The 14,484-nt window shown below is 37.6% G+C and overlaps 1 long non-coding RNA gene across 1 annotated transcript; it reads left to right on the top strand.

Moving 5' to 3' along the window:
• The first annotated feature begins 5,097 nt into the window (after positions 1-5,097).
• Positions 5,098-14,214, top strand: LOC122669833. Its single transcript, XR_006334084.1, has 4 exons — positions 5,098-5,166; positions 9,957-9,970; positions 14,016-14,017; positions 14,183-14,214. It is a non-coding gene; the product is annotated as an uncharacterized LOC122669833 (long non-coding RNA).
• The last annotated feature ends 270 nt before the right edge of the window (positions 14,215-14,484 follow it).

The following is a 14,484-nucleotide window of genomic DNA, read 5'->3' as shown; positions in this document are numbered from 1 at the left end:
TTTTACTGATTTTGCAATTTTTTGTTCGTTAGCTCCAACGGCGAATGAAGATTGCTGAGTCGAAACAAATATGCCAAAAGCAGGATGTTGTTGACGTATTGTCTAAACGCCACTCCTGTGCTATATCATGGTTTTTTTTACCCTTCCATTTTGTACATAATACCATGAATGCTCATAATGATTCTCCTTTTTGTCTTCTTATAGTTAGTGTCTCATCTTGCTTAGTTTTCAGATTTATGTACTCTATGAATTTCATCACTGAAATTAACCTCAATAGTTGCTTGGAACATGTCCTGTCTCTTATTAGATTCTTGTCCTGTCACTTTTTAGATTCACCCCCATCACAAATCCTTGGCCAAATAAGTTCCTATGTGCTAATTCATCTGCCATCTCATTGGCATTTCCTGGATTCTGTTGGAATGAGCAGCTGTACGACTTCTTTGAACATGTATAACCATCAGACTGTGAAAGCTGTTGTCATTTCATATGTTGGATGGTGGCATAGCTGGGTCAAAATCATATGTCAGTCCCCTTTAAATCATAAAAACTGCTTCAACTGTTTCAGGAATTGAACTTTGGTTGATGCAAGTCTGTACTGACATCTCCTGCACTAACATCCTTTTCTCACCGTCTCATGTCCCTCCCCAGCTCTCTCTCTCTCTCTCTGCTCTCTTATTTTATTTTATTGTTTTTAAACATTGAGAAAGTCCTGAAAGTAAATGTGACCTGAAGGAGGTGGGAAACCCAAATGAAGAAGGAAAGAGGTTTACCAGTGAGGAGAAGTTTGTTAGTGTGATCCTATAAATTCACCAAATAATTCACCACTATTAATAGATTGAAAAGTTAAATCTTTCTCAACTTCTGCAATTCCAGACAAAAAATGCAAACTAACAAAGGATCTATTTGGTTCCAACAAATTTAATGCAAATTTTCAATGGAAAGAGAAAGAGAGGAGAAGAAGAAGGATTCAAGCCACAACTCAGAGAGAGGAGAAAGTTTGTGCTTCATCAATTGTGGTTCTACCAAATCTGACTAATAGAGATGTCATTTCTTCATGTTTGGTTTTTCATATTGCATTCAATGAGTTTCCTGTCCTTTTCTATTATATTGCTCTATTTTCATCTTCAACTCCCGATTTAACAGCTACAAGGAGTTGAGATAATTTCATTTGAAAGAGAAAATTTTTAAATATCATTGAATTTAGGTTATACAGAGGGTAATCATATTGTTTCTACAGGGAAGGAAGCAGAGATCCTACAGTAGTGACAATTCATGATCGATAGATAAGTTGGTTTTTGTCTTGCATCTTTTCATTAACTGAACACACCTTACAAATTTTAAAGTCTATTAAGATGGAAATGCTTTTATTATTTTAATCTTTGTTTTATTTATATATTATTGTATCATATTTGGGACAGTCTTAAAGGAAAAACAAAAAATATCCCAACTGACTTCAGATTTCAGATATTATGAACATTTGCTCTTTCATAGCATAACAAGCCCGACAGAAGGGGAAGATGAATCAGTGATTGATAACAACTAGGATGGTGTCTGTGCTTTTTCTTTTTTTTAATCTGTCGAGATGGAGAACAGGAAAGAGCAGGATTGCATTTCTTCTGACAACGGTGGGTGGTTTTTTGAGACTAGCTTAATGTGGCCTGGTGGGTTTCTCTTAGACTTTCTGTTTCATTGCTTTTTTTACCTCTATTTTTTTTTTCTTTCCGGACAAGTTTTTCAGTTAAGCTCCTTTTTATTGTGCTTTCTATTTCACTGTTATTCTGTCCATTAGGTGTATGTTGTTGTGAATTCGGATTACTATGCACTCCATTGTTGCTTGTTCTTCTTCTTCCTCGATTAGTGACTACAGTTTTTTTTAGCCTGTTTGGATGTTTGTGTGACTTTTGTCTGGTTTTATGAGATTCACTGAATCTATCCAGATGTATTCCTCTCACGCTTTCTCTACTCTACTTATGGGTGATGTTTGGGTCTTTGATTGTCGCTTCGGATCCTTGAATCAAGCTCCAAAGCTTCATGCCTTGCATGTTGCTGCCTCCTTGGAATGTCGTCAACTACTCTTTTCCCTTCATGTTGTTTCTGTTGCTATATTGTTGTGTGCTGTTGGTCAACAAGATCCTCGGTTACAAAATGTATGTTGATTCCGTCGATGAGGGGCATTTGATGATTACCCCTCCCACCTACCCAGCTTGAAATATAAGCAAGTTGATAGCAATTCAGGGCCTGGTGATGGTACTGAATGCAATCCAGACCATGAGAAAGAAAATTCAGTAGGTTCTTGTTCCTCCTAAGAAGTCGTGAGTAAAACTAAAGGTGCTCTCATATCCTATAATGAACTAATGGGTTTTTGCGTATGTTTTTTTTTTTTCTCACTGTTGGAATGCAAGAATGTTGTATAGAAACAAGGAAAGGGTTAGGAAGTTGCCATGTTCCCATATTTTTCAATTTTTATGCTCTAAGCTTCATTGAGTCGCTTCTCCCAATTTTAATTTCAAATAGAAACGACATTGCTTGAATCTTATCAAGTTGCTTCATCTTCTACTACTAATTAGGATATCTATACTAGATAATCATGAAAACTTGATTGATAGTTTTCCAATCGAAGGAAGGAACTGGGTAGATCATTTGGCCCTCCGGTTACCACTACCGAGTCTGAATACCAGCATTTAGTAGTTGTGCAACTGTAGCCGAATTCTTTGGGGGCAGTTGACGAGATCAAAGACCAGATAACGCTCCCGTTTCTGTCGAGGAGGACTAGATTCCGTTGTCACCAATAGTTAGAACTCTGGACGAAGCACCAAGTGGGTTGTATCTGTTTGCAAATCAGCTCACTATTTGGGTTGATATATGATGATTGAGAATTAGAGTTGCAGCATTTCACTGTTGCATACAATGTCACTGCTTAGGTTGCTTTGATCAGGTGGTTGGACCACACACTGGGGGGCTACATTGGTCCAGCCACTCTTTTTCCTAAACACATTGGTTAATTATTTGTCTCTCAGCTATTAAACTGCCCTTTAGAAGTTCCTAACATAAGTTTATGCATCTATTTACAATTGGGTACAACGCCGTTGTTTAGGTCACTGACTTCTGCCAGCCAATGCTCTGTTTTTAGGTTAATAATTTGTTTAGGTCTCTTGACATGATAGTTGGACCATCAACTGGGTTACATTGACATTGAAATTGGTTAGTAGTTTGTCTATTAGACATTAAACTGCCATTTAAAAGTTGACCCTAGAGCAAGTAGTGCATCTATTTACAATTGCATGCAGTGTTATTGTTTAGGTTACTAATTGTTGCCAGACACTGCTCTGTTTTTAAAAGCATTGGTTGAGGTACAGTATGTCAATCAGGCAATCAAACCATAGTTGGCTGATCCAAGTTTGTATGTCTATCTGTTATTGGATATTTCTGAGTTTTGTGGCTTGTATTTAAATTTTGCAAGTTTTTGTGTGCTGTCTTCTTTCCTTAATCATTCTATTGCTTTTGTAGTGAAGGCTCCAGGCAAAACATGTAACTGGAGGAGACAAAAGGCATCACTATGAAAGTCTGAAACAATATCATGGTTGTCTTCTCCTATATGAAGAAGCTATTTTGTAGGTTGTCTGGATTTCCTTGGAAAAAGACCTCATCAAATGGCATCACCTATTGTGAAGTGAACATGATGGAAACCATTCCTCTATTTAAACAACAAGAGGAAAGTGAGTTACGTGCAGTTAATTCCGCAAATTGGGGTTATTGATTATTACCGAAGTCATATTTACATTTGCAATACTCCCAGATGTGAGTTCTCACCCACTTCTTCTTTACATTCATAAAACACCAACATTCGGACTCTTTCCTAACTAATGTTAGAGTTGTAATAAAATTCTGTGAAGTTAGAATTGTTTGCCATGGTTGTGGGATCTTGATACCAGCTCAAATGGGGAGGTGTCATCAGCAGATGGCACTAATATAACTGGTAGACACAGGAGACCAGTCAAGAAGCCAGCCTGGCATCAAGAATATAAAATGTGAAAGGAAGGACTTAAATGTAAAACTAAGAAAGTAGAATAATGGATAAGAGAATTGGTTATGTACTTGTATAAATACATTTGATCAATAGAAAGGAAGATAGGTCGGAAGTTGAGAAGTTTCTCATATTTTTCTTTCTTGTTCTTTTACTCTGTTTTCTTTTCTCAAGTTCTTCTTTATTTCCCCATTTTTCTTTCTTTGTGACCCATCATTGGTGCTTTCATTGTTAACCATGATGGAAGGAACTCGAGCTCAATAGACTGAGTTGGCTCCAGAGAAGATGGCCGCTCAGATGGCAGCAATGCAAAAGGAATTTTCCCAAAAATTTGATAAGCTAACTGCTGACCTATCTTCCTTTCTATTGATCAAATGTATTTATACAAGTACATAACCAATTCTGTTATCCATTATTCTATTTTTTTTAGTTTTACATTTAAGTCCTTACTTTCACATTTTATATTCTTGATGCCAGGCTGGCTTCTTGACTGGTCTCCTGTGTCTATATTAGTGCCATCTGTTGATGACACCTCCCTATTTGAGCTGGTATCAGATCTCTCTCCCGTCACAATTGTTTTTCATAATTTTTACACTCCTATGGCCTATTTTCACACAATTTATTTCACTTTCACGTTGGAAAACGTGCTCAGAAAAAACTAATAATTGAGGAAACCACCAGAAATGGAAAAAATGGAAGCTCGGAGGATAAAAATTCTACAAAGGTTGAAAAGGCTGAGATTGTCAAGGTTGAGAAGGTCGGAAAGAGGTGGATCTCATGAAGATTGATAAGGTGCTAAAGGCCAAAATTTTTAAGGTCTGAGGGGATTTGTTAGGGCGAGAGAATAAAACCTAAGAAGACTTCATTTTCAGATACTATCAAAATTGAGAAGATTGAGATTGTCAAGGTTGAGAAGAAGAGTTGTAGGAGTGAGCTTGTTAAGGTTGAATAGATATCCCAAGAGTACAACCAAGTTTATGGAATTAAGAAACATCCACAAGACTCCAATGGTCCTCCAAAAAGGACTTCAATGATCAAATGCAATGATGCTTTGTGTGACAAGCTCTGGGAATATAATGCAGAGGCCTTTTCCAGAGTTTCTATTGAGGTCATTGAAGATATTAGGGATGAAGTAAATGCTTGTGACCCAATCTGGGTTGTTCTTTGGAGTCTCTGTTGTTTGAAAACTGAGACTGTAGAGTATGAGTAAAATGCAAAACAACAATTGGAGGTTTTGTTAGTTAGTTGTCTTTGGAGCTACTATCCATGTGGACAGATTGGCTTGGATGTTGAACTGTGAAGCCCCATTCAAATTTTTTTTTTATTATATCAATCATTTGTTCATGTAATCTTTGATTTCCTTTTAATGGATTATTCGTATGTAAGGATTAAGATGAATCTACTTCAGGGGGCATTCAATCATCTTGTTTTTTATGTATTCATATTAGAAACCCTCCCTCCCCACCGAAAACAAAAATGAAGTTTGCTACTTCAACTTCAAAACTCAAACAGTATTCACTTTTCCCTTTTCCTAAAGTTTTTTTAATGCGTATTTTTTCGGCCGAGGATTCATTTTTCTGCATTTTCTGCAGCAAAATTGATAGGCTTTCAAAGTGATATGGGTCCCATCCATCTTTTATGTTCTTTTCAATTTTTCTCTCTATCTCACGAATACACACATACATTCTTGTTGACACGTGCACAAATCTCTCTCTCTCTCTCATATGTGACAAAGGCATATATACGTGCGTATATTTACTAGTATATATATATATATATATATATATAATAATATGCTTTTATACATAACAAATATTTATATATAGTATTATAAATATATATTATATATATATCTATATTGACCAGAACTTGAATCCGTTCAGCCGAATATGCTTTGGTTCGGTCTTAATATATACACTATTTCGGGTTTATTTGATCCGATTTTACCTGTTTGGACTAAACACAAAACCCAACCCTTGAACCGAAACTTGTTCGACTTGTTTTTACCGGTTCGGCCAATACATTTCTTACCGTTTCGGTCTGATTTGATTTTGTTTTACCATATTGCACTAAACACAAAACCATAACCCTGAATGAACCGGCTCGGACTAATAAGCTTTGGTTTTACCCGTTTACTCTGTGTTGGTTTAGGGGTTTAAAAAATTGAGATCGAAATGCATCGATGCTTATTGGACATGTGATTCTACGACCCCGAAACCGAATCGAATCACAACCGAAACCAATCTAATCTACCTTGATAAGAAATCGATAATAACTCAAAACCCATTAAAACAAAATATTTTTGCTTTGTTTTGTATAAATGTGTGTGTTAAAACGAACCCAAGCAGGGCCAAAACCCAAACCGACCTTGATATCAAACCGATACAACCTGAACCGACCGATGACACCCCTAGGTTGGCCAATACACCATCGTACCAATTCAAATGGATTAAAATTAAATAAATTAATTCTCAATTTATTTTTTATAAAAATAATTTTGTGTTCGATTTTCAGAGAAAGGAAACTATATTTTAATTCTTCATTGGATGCAGAGGTTTTTTTTTTTTATTGGTAATGATTTGTGGCCTTAAGTAGAAGCCTTTTTGAAATAAATACACTTGTTGGAAGGAGTCGAGCCTAAATTACGAAGGCCTAATTTTTAGAATTATCAATTGAGCTAGAGGCACTCTCCTTAAAAAAGAAAAAGTAAACAAATGCATGTGGCGGGAGTCAAACCAACAATACCAAAGCCTTATTTCTCCATTGAACAAATTGAGCTACAGCCTACAGGTGCTTTGTAATTTGAATTTGTGGAAAAACAATTTAATAAACTGAAATAAGATGCTTAGCTGGAAATTAAAAAATACAATACATAACCGCCTGTAGGAGTCGAACCCACGACACCAAATCATGAATTCATGGCAATCGCAGCAATTTATATATATAGATAATGTTTTATACAGTATTATAATTATATATATTATTATATGTATTTATATGTTGCCCAGAATATGAACCGGTTCAGACTAATATATGCTTTGGTTCGGTCTGAATACACCGGTTTGGGTATTTTCGATCCTTTTTTACCGTTTTGTACTAATCACAAAACCAAACCCGTGAATCAAACCGGTCCGAACTAATAATCTTTTGTTTTACTTGTTTATACCGATTTGGCCAATACATTTTCATACCGGTTCGGTCTGATTTGATTCGGTTTTACCGTTTTGGGCTAAACACAAAACCTCAACTCTCGAACCAACGGGCACAGACTAATAAGCTTTGGTTTGCCCCGTTTACACTGGGTTGGCTTAGGGGTGCCAAAGATTGAGACCAAACCGTGTAAACCGGCCCGAATTGAAATTGCCCAGACCGAGCCACGTCGATGTCTTATTAGACATGTTTCGGATTGCGGTATTATGACCCCGAAACTGAACCGAACCACACCGGAAACCGACTGAAACCGGCTCAAAACCCGGACCGAAGCCAAACCGATCTACCCCGATACCAAACTGATAACAACCCGAAACCTATTTATAAAAATCAAAACAAATTTGTCCTTAGTTTTTATAATTATGTATGTTAAATCTAGGGATATCAATCGAGCGGTTCGGGCCGGTTGAGTCGGTTTCGGCATGGGAATGGTGAATCCTAAACCAATAAGAAATTTCGATTTTGGTTTCTTGTAACGGTTTGTTATCGGGGTCGACTTCGGTTTAACATACATATTTATACAAAAACTATAAAAAAACAATTTGATTTTTCAATAGGTTTCGGGTTTTTATCGGTTCCTTAACAGGGTAGATCGGTTAGGTTTTGATTTTGGTCTGGGTTTTTTAGCCGGTCTTGGGTTCTTTCGGCTTCCAGTATGGATCAGTTCAGTTTCGAGGTTGTAATACCCCAATTCGAAACCTAGCCAATAAGACAATGCTTCGGACTGGTTTACCCTATTCGGTTGACACCCCTAGGTAAATCGATCCCAAACGGGCCAAAACCGACCTCGATTACAAATCGATACGAGTAAGCGATACAACCTGAACCCAAATAGAAACGAGCCGAAACCGAACTTTCCTTATTGTGTTGGTTTCGGATTCACCATTCCCACACCTAAACCGGCTTGACCCGTACCGACCAATCAGCACACCTAGGTTGGCCAATACACATTGTACCAGATCGGGTTGATTCGATATAGTTTTACCGGTTCAACAAGCACAAAACCAAAGGCCTAACCCTAGACCCTGTCTAGATCTGACTAATACGGTTTGGTTTGATTCGATTACACACCTGCTCCTGCCAATAGGATTAAAATTGAATAAAATAATTCCCTTTTTTTTTTTAAACAAAAAACAAAAGAAAATATTTATATTTCTCATTTGGATTTTAGAGAAAGTAAACCATATTTTAATTTTTGGGGTTATTATTTATTTCTTGGGAAAAAAGTCGCAGTGCGACCTGTATAATTTTATAAGCGCACCACTAAATTCAACGCTTAAATCTCAACCGTTGAGATATTAACCGATCTACTTCAACCATTGGAATAAATAAAGGCGAAATTGCCTAGATCTACTAGATAAAAATATTAATTACAACCTAAGTAGGTTTAAAATATATTTTACATCCATTAGTTTTGATTTTGAAAATATTTACTTAATCACCAAGATTATTAATTGTTCATGGGTCCTAAGAAGAAAACAAAATTGAACTTCCCAAAATACCCCACTATTTTTATATTCTCTATTTTATTTTTCAATTCTTTCATTTTTAATCACATGTGGGACCCACCCCCTCCTCTTCCTTCTTCCTCCTCTTCCGCCATAGAAGGCCGCACCATCCTCGCTGCTGCAACCTCGCACTCCAACCAGACCTGCAATACCCCATCTTTTGCTCTCACTCTTCCCTCCCTTGCAACCCCGCCCAACTGTGATCTCATCAACCCAACTTGCAGACTATTGTAGAAGAAGTGGAGAAACCTTGTCTCCAGTAGCCTCTGCCACCACCGAGGGTTTGAAAACATCCAGTAATTTGGAATGTGATGTTTTGGGGATTTACTCTATTCTATTTTATCCTTCATCTCCTTGTTGAAGCAGTCTTTGAGATTCGCAGCTTTAAGATGAAAGGCAAATCACATTCGAATCCTCCTCTCTCATCTCCCTTCAATGTTGAACCTACCTCACTTCAGGTTCCTACTACAGAAACCAGATTTTCGATATGGACTTCGTTGATAACGAAATTTATGCCTATAAATTTTGATCTTTATCCCATATTAGATTAATTAAAGGTCTAAATTTCAGATCCATATGGCTATTTCTGAATGGGTTGATTTAGAATCAAAGAGAAATTTGCAAGTTAAGAGGAAGAGGAATGAGGGTTTTTGAAAGGGGAGAGGAGGCGCTGGTTAGGTGGGGGAAAAGACGAACTTACAAGCAAGGAACCTTTTTTTGTTCCAGCTTTTAATTTCTTAAGCATTCTGAATCGATCCACTTCCTTTTTGAAGAAAATTAATCCCAACATATCGTTAATTATATTTCTTTGAAATTTCTCTCTGAAGCCCAAACCCATTGTTTCTCCAAGGCTGGAAGATGTCAAAAATGATGCACCAGTTCGAGAAACAATTTGTGAACATGGAGGTGATCAGGCGGAGTTTCAGGGAGAGAGAGTTCCATGGTTGGAAGCAATTCTTTGTCGACTGCTGAAAGGGATGTCAACAGCTTGATGCAGCAGGTCGTTGATGATTACAATTTGGAGGTCTCTGTTGGGCTTCCACAGGCGGAGGAGAATGTCGATGAGAGCAGGAGGAGGGATGTTGCCGGTAGGGGTGGAGTTGTGGACTGCAATGACGGATTAACGGGGATGGTGCGTCCTCCTACAGAGGAAGGAGGAGGAGGAGGAGGAGGGGTGGGTCCCATGTATTTGATTAAAAAAAAAAAATATAGAGTTAGAAGATGAAGTGTTGGGGTATTTTAGGAAGTTCAATGTTATTTCCCATGAGCATTAAGTAGCTTTGGCAATTAAGTAAATATTTTCAAAATCAGAACCAATAGATGTAAAACATATTTTAAACCTACTTATGTTGTAATTAATTTTTTTATCTAGTAGATCTGGGTAATTCCCCCATAAATAAAAGGTAAACCGGCTAATATCAGTTGTAGTAACCGGTCAGTATAATAAATTTTTGAAAAAAAAATAGTCTTTACCGGTTAAGAAACCGGAGGGAATTGAGGAGACTTTGAAAAAAAAAAAAAAACTTATTTTGGATCGAGCAACGAAGGCGTTGCGTCTCTGCTTTTGGTCAGGAAATACCTGTTATTCCGACGATTCTTATCCAAACTTCAAAGGTTAGATCTGTCACACCCCGAACCCACCCCCTGGGAGGATTCGATGGTTGATCCGAATACCCGAAGTATTCGAAGACCTCCAAGATCCAAATGCAGTACTTACATGTCACAAGCACAACACAATATCGAGATAACAAGTGTTTCCTTGATCAGAGTGCACGGAAAGTAAATATTTACAAGTCCTATATATATTATTTACAATAAAGTTCCAACAGCCCGATATTCCCAAGTTCACGACCATCGGGTCAACACACAACTATTCTAAAATATAAACAGTAGAAACTCTTCCACCAAAAAGGATGGTGTTTAGCAAAAGAAAACATAAAGATAACACCACGACATCAGTCCTTGTTCTCCAAGGACACCTTAATCGTCCGCATGATTGGGGTCACAATCCTCTGGGTCCACATCAGTATGCTCACAATAGTCATCAACCTCTACCTCGAAGTAATCCTTCCTACTACCATCACATCCACCTGCAGGATCATCTAAAAAGAGGAAATTCCACAGGGGTGAGCTCCACTGAGCCCAGCAAGTAAAGGATAGACCACACACACAAGCATGTTCACACACAAAGCAAGAATCCTATATGCGTTGGTTCAATTTTAATCTTAATTCCACCTAACAAACAATGCCTATGTCTCTAAGTTAATGCTATGCCAACAACTCGAGAAACAATCTCAGTTCCTTCTTATTTTCCTGAGCCGTACCTCAATTGTTGTATGGAGCCCACACAGATAGGTTTCGATGACAAAATGATTATTCCCTATAATTATTAAGTCAAACACAAATATTAGGATATGCTTGAGTGTTGGTGGGATCCTAGGGTAGTCTTAGAGTTAGATTAGAATAGATTTAGATTAAAATTTAGGTGTAATAGTAGTTACAAGAATTTAAAGGAAAAATGGGGGATTTTGTATGGAAATTTCGGATCACTTAGAGGCAGAACTGGGTAATGTTTTCTTCTAACAAACGAAGCCCTATGAGTCTAGTTTAAAATTGGAATCAATGGGATTACGACCTGCAGTGCAGGCAACATCGGTTGCAACATCGAACTCAACCTGGGCGTACCTCTGACCTTAAGTCCGATCCGACCAGAGGTGTAGACAACATCGGATGCAACATTGGACTCAACCTGGGCATGCCTCCGACCTTAAATTCGACCCAACCAGAGGTATAGATAACATTGGATGCAACATTGGACTCAACCTGGGCATGCCTCCGACCTTAAATTCGACCCAACCAGAGGTGCAGACAACATCGGATGCAACATTGGACTCAACCTGGGCATGCCTCCGACCTTAAATCCGACCTAACTAGAGGTGCAGACAACATCGGATGCAACATTGGACTCAACTTGGGCATGCCTCCGACCTTAAATCCGACCCAACCAGAGAGTGCAGACAACATCGGATGCAACATTGGACTCAACCTGGGCATGCCTCTGACCTTAAATCCGACCCAACCAGAGGTGCAGACAACATCGGATGCAACATTCATATATTTTAAAATCAGAATTGAAGTTAATTCATAGTTTAAGAGGGATTCTTAAGAAGAATTTCATTAATTCTAAAGTTTACTTAGAGTTTGAAAGTAATAAGATGAGTTTTATAAATCTTGAATTTACTGGGCAATTGAAAGTAAGGGAGATATAGAATGAATTCAGCAAGGAATTGCTATGAAACTTGTGATTAAAGAAGAGAGTAGAATAAAAATGGGGATATTACCTCAAAACAACAATTTGGAATTCCAAGAATTCCACCTATTCCCTTTTTCCACTTCTCCTTCTTTCCTTCTTCTCTTCTTCTCCTTCTTCTTCTTCTTCTTCTTCTTCTTCTTCTCTTTTCTCTTCTTTTCTGTTTCTAAAGTTTACAAGAGTAGAGGTAGTAACGGTGAATGGGTTTAGTTTGTTTTAGTTAACCCATTTACACACCCAACTAAATTTTATTATATTATTAAAAGTTAATTGATTGTATTTTATTCCCATTATGATCAATACCTTATTGTTTTAATAATCCACTCACATGACACCTTACACCATGTGCTAGGTGGTTTAAATCTAAAGTTACACTTCACACATTTACACCATAGGCTGCCACCTCTTAAACCCACTAAACTAGGTTAACAATGCTAAAGAGGTAAGCATTAAGGATTTTCCATCCATCTACCCATTACGTTGACACCTAAACACTCCCTCCCAAACCCATTGATACCATGCCTTATTATCATTATGTATAAATATAAGATGGTGTATGTGATTGACACCATACATTCCACTTTTAATGCCTGATTGATTAAGGAATTAGTTAAGACTAAATTGGGGTTTCAGACTTTGATTATGCGTGGGACCCACACCATGGGTCTGATGGAAAATCCGAGAGTGGAGTTTTGTTTGTAAAGTTGAAAAGTCCCAAAACAGTGCTTAACGTCAAGCATCTGGCTTATGACGTAAAAGTCGATACAGGCAGGGGAATCTGTCACGATCGACGGCTTGAGTGGTAGTTTAAGCCACCGATTGTCTCCGTAGGTTGGTTCTAATTTACTAAAATTTATTATTTTGATTATTAAAGTCTTACATTATTATTTGTTTTATCTCTCATTTTATTATCAGGCTTGGATCCGGTGTACCCTGCTGTTCAGCCCACATCGGACTTAAGGCCGGATCCAAGACTCTGCTTGCATCCTTTCTTGCCTCTGATGCCTTATTTATGGCTTTTTGCTCATGAAATCCTAGGGCTCTTCTTGGGGATCTTCCCCACTTTCTCTAACACACTCTCGCCAAAAATATTTAAGTTTAAAATCAAGCACGATTTATGCTTGTTAGTTAGTGGAACTTACCACGATCCGTACATCTGTCGATAGGTCTTGCAACTACACGGGGGTGGTATCCGTCGTTATACTGGCATGTCACGTATTGCCGTAAAGTTTCCTTCTTCATCATCTACTTGTTCGAATACCCAACCAAAGTTCCATAATGTACCACGACTTCGGGTTCCGGTTTTGTAATAGGATTTGAGTTAGGGTTCGGGTTTCGGACTTACAACCAAAGTTTAAATTAACCTGGGTTTTTGGGCACGGGTGTAACAAGATCTGTATCCCTTACCGGTTATCATTCTTCATCTTTGGAAGTGTTCTTCTTGCTCTAGTAGAAACTGTATAGGGTTTGTTTCTTTGTTTCTTTCTCTCATGAGGTTACTTTATGGTTTATAAATCTGAAGTTGAATACTTCGATCTGTATAGACAGTGATTGATTTATGAAACTTTGTTTTGATAGAAGAGGCAAGAGTATCGGGTAGAGGGATTAGTTAGCATATCTAATCGATTTATGCATTTCAATTTAGTCGAAACCCTAGATTTGCTTTGAACCAAACCTGTTTTGGCAGTAGGTGATTAAATTTTTGCAGAAGCCCCAGTACATATAGGTGAAGGAGGTATTTCATGTTGCTATTTACTGAGTGAATTCTTTGCCTGATATATCTTTAGATTGTTCTGAGTAATGACATTTTGATCAGATATTTTACTTTGTGTGCATATATGATTGGCATCTTATTTTTGCTGCTTCTATTCCATGTTGCTATTTAGTCAATTCTTTGCCTGGTTTATCTTATTTCTGGTGCATCTACTTGTCAAAATTGTTAATGTCTACCTAATGAGGGGAGAAGTACTTTGATCTTCAACTAATGGGTGGAGTGGGGATTTTGGATGCACTCTTCTGTATGGGAGAGGGTAAATTTATCCCATTTTATTTGTCTTAAAAGGAATTAAGACTAATAAAAAAACAATGATGATCTTGGTATGTGGTTGTAATTTTGATTGGCTTATTGAGATGTTTGTGATCCATTGAACCTAGTTATCAAACCAAGAAAGGGGAACAGGGGTAGATTGAAACCATGAACCACAAAGCAAATGAAAACCTACTTTCATACTGGTTGGAGCTTCTTAGGCAGCTAAAGAGTTGGCATTTGCAGTGAAGATGGATTGCATTCATCCCAATGCACTGTAGTAGCTGTTCAGCAGTAGCTGCTATTGTAGCAAGTTGAGTAAGAGAAGCTTAATTCGATATGGTGTTGCCAATTGGTTGGTAACAACCTGCACATAAAGCAGAGCCTAGTACACAAACAACAAACA

Source organism: Telopea speciosissima, chromosome 7, assembly GCF_018873765.1.
Source record: "Telopea speciosissima isolate NSW1024214 ecotype Mountain lineage chromosome 7, Tspe_v1, whole genome shotgun sequence".
Taxonomy (NCBI): Eukaryota; Viridiplantae; Streptophyta; class Magnoliopsida; order Proteales; family Proteaceae; genus Telopea; species Telopea speciosissima.
Note: the sequence above shows the minus strand (reverse complement) of the source record. Positions and strands in the feature narration are given on the sequence as shown.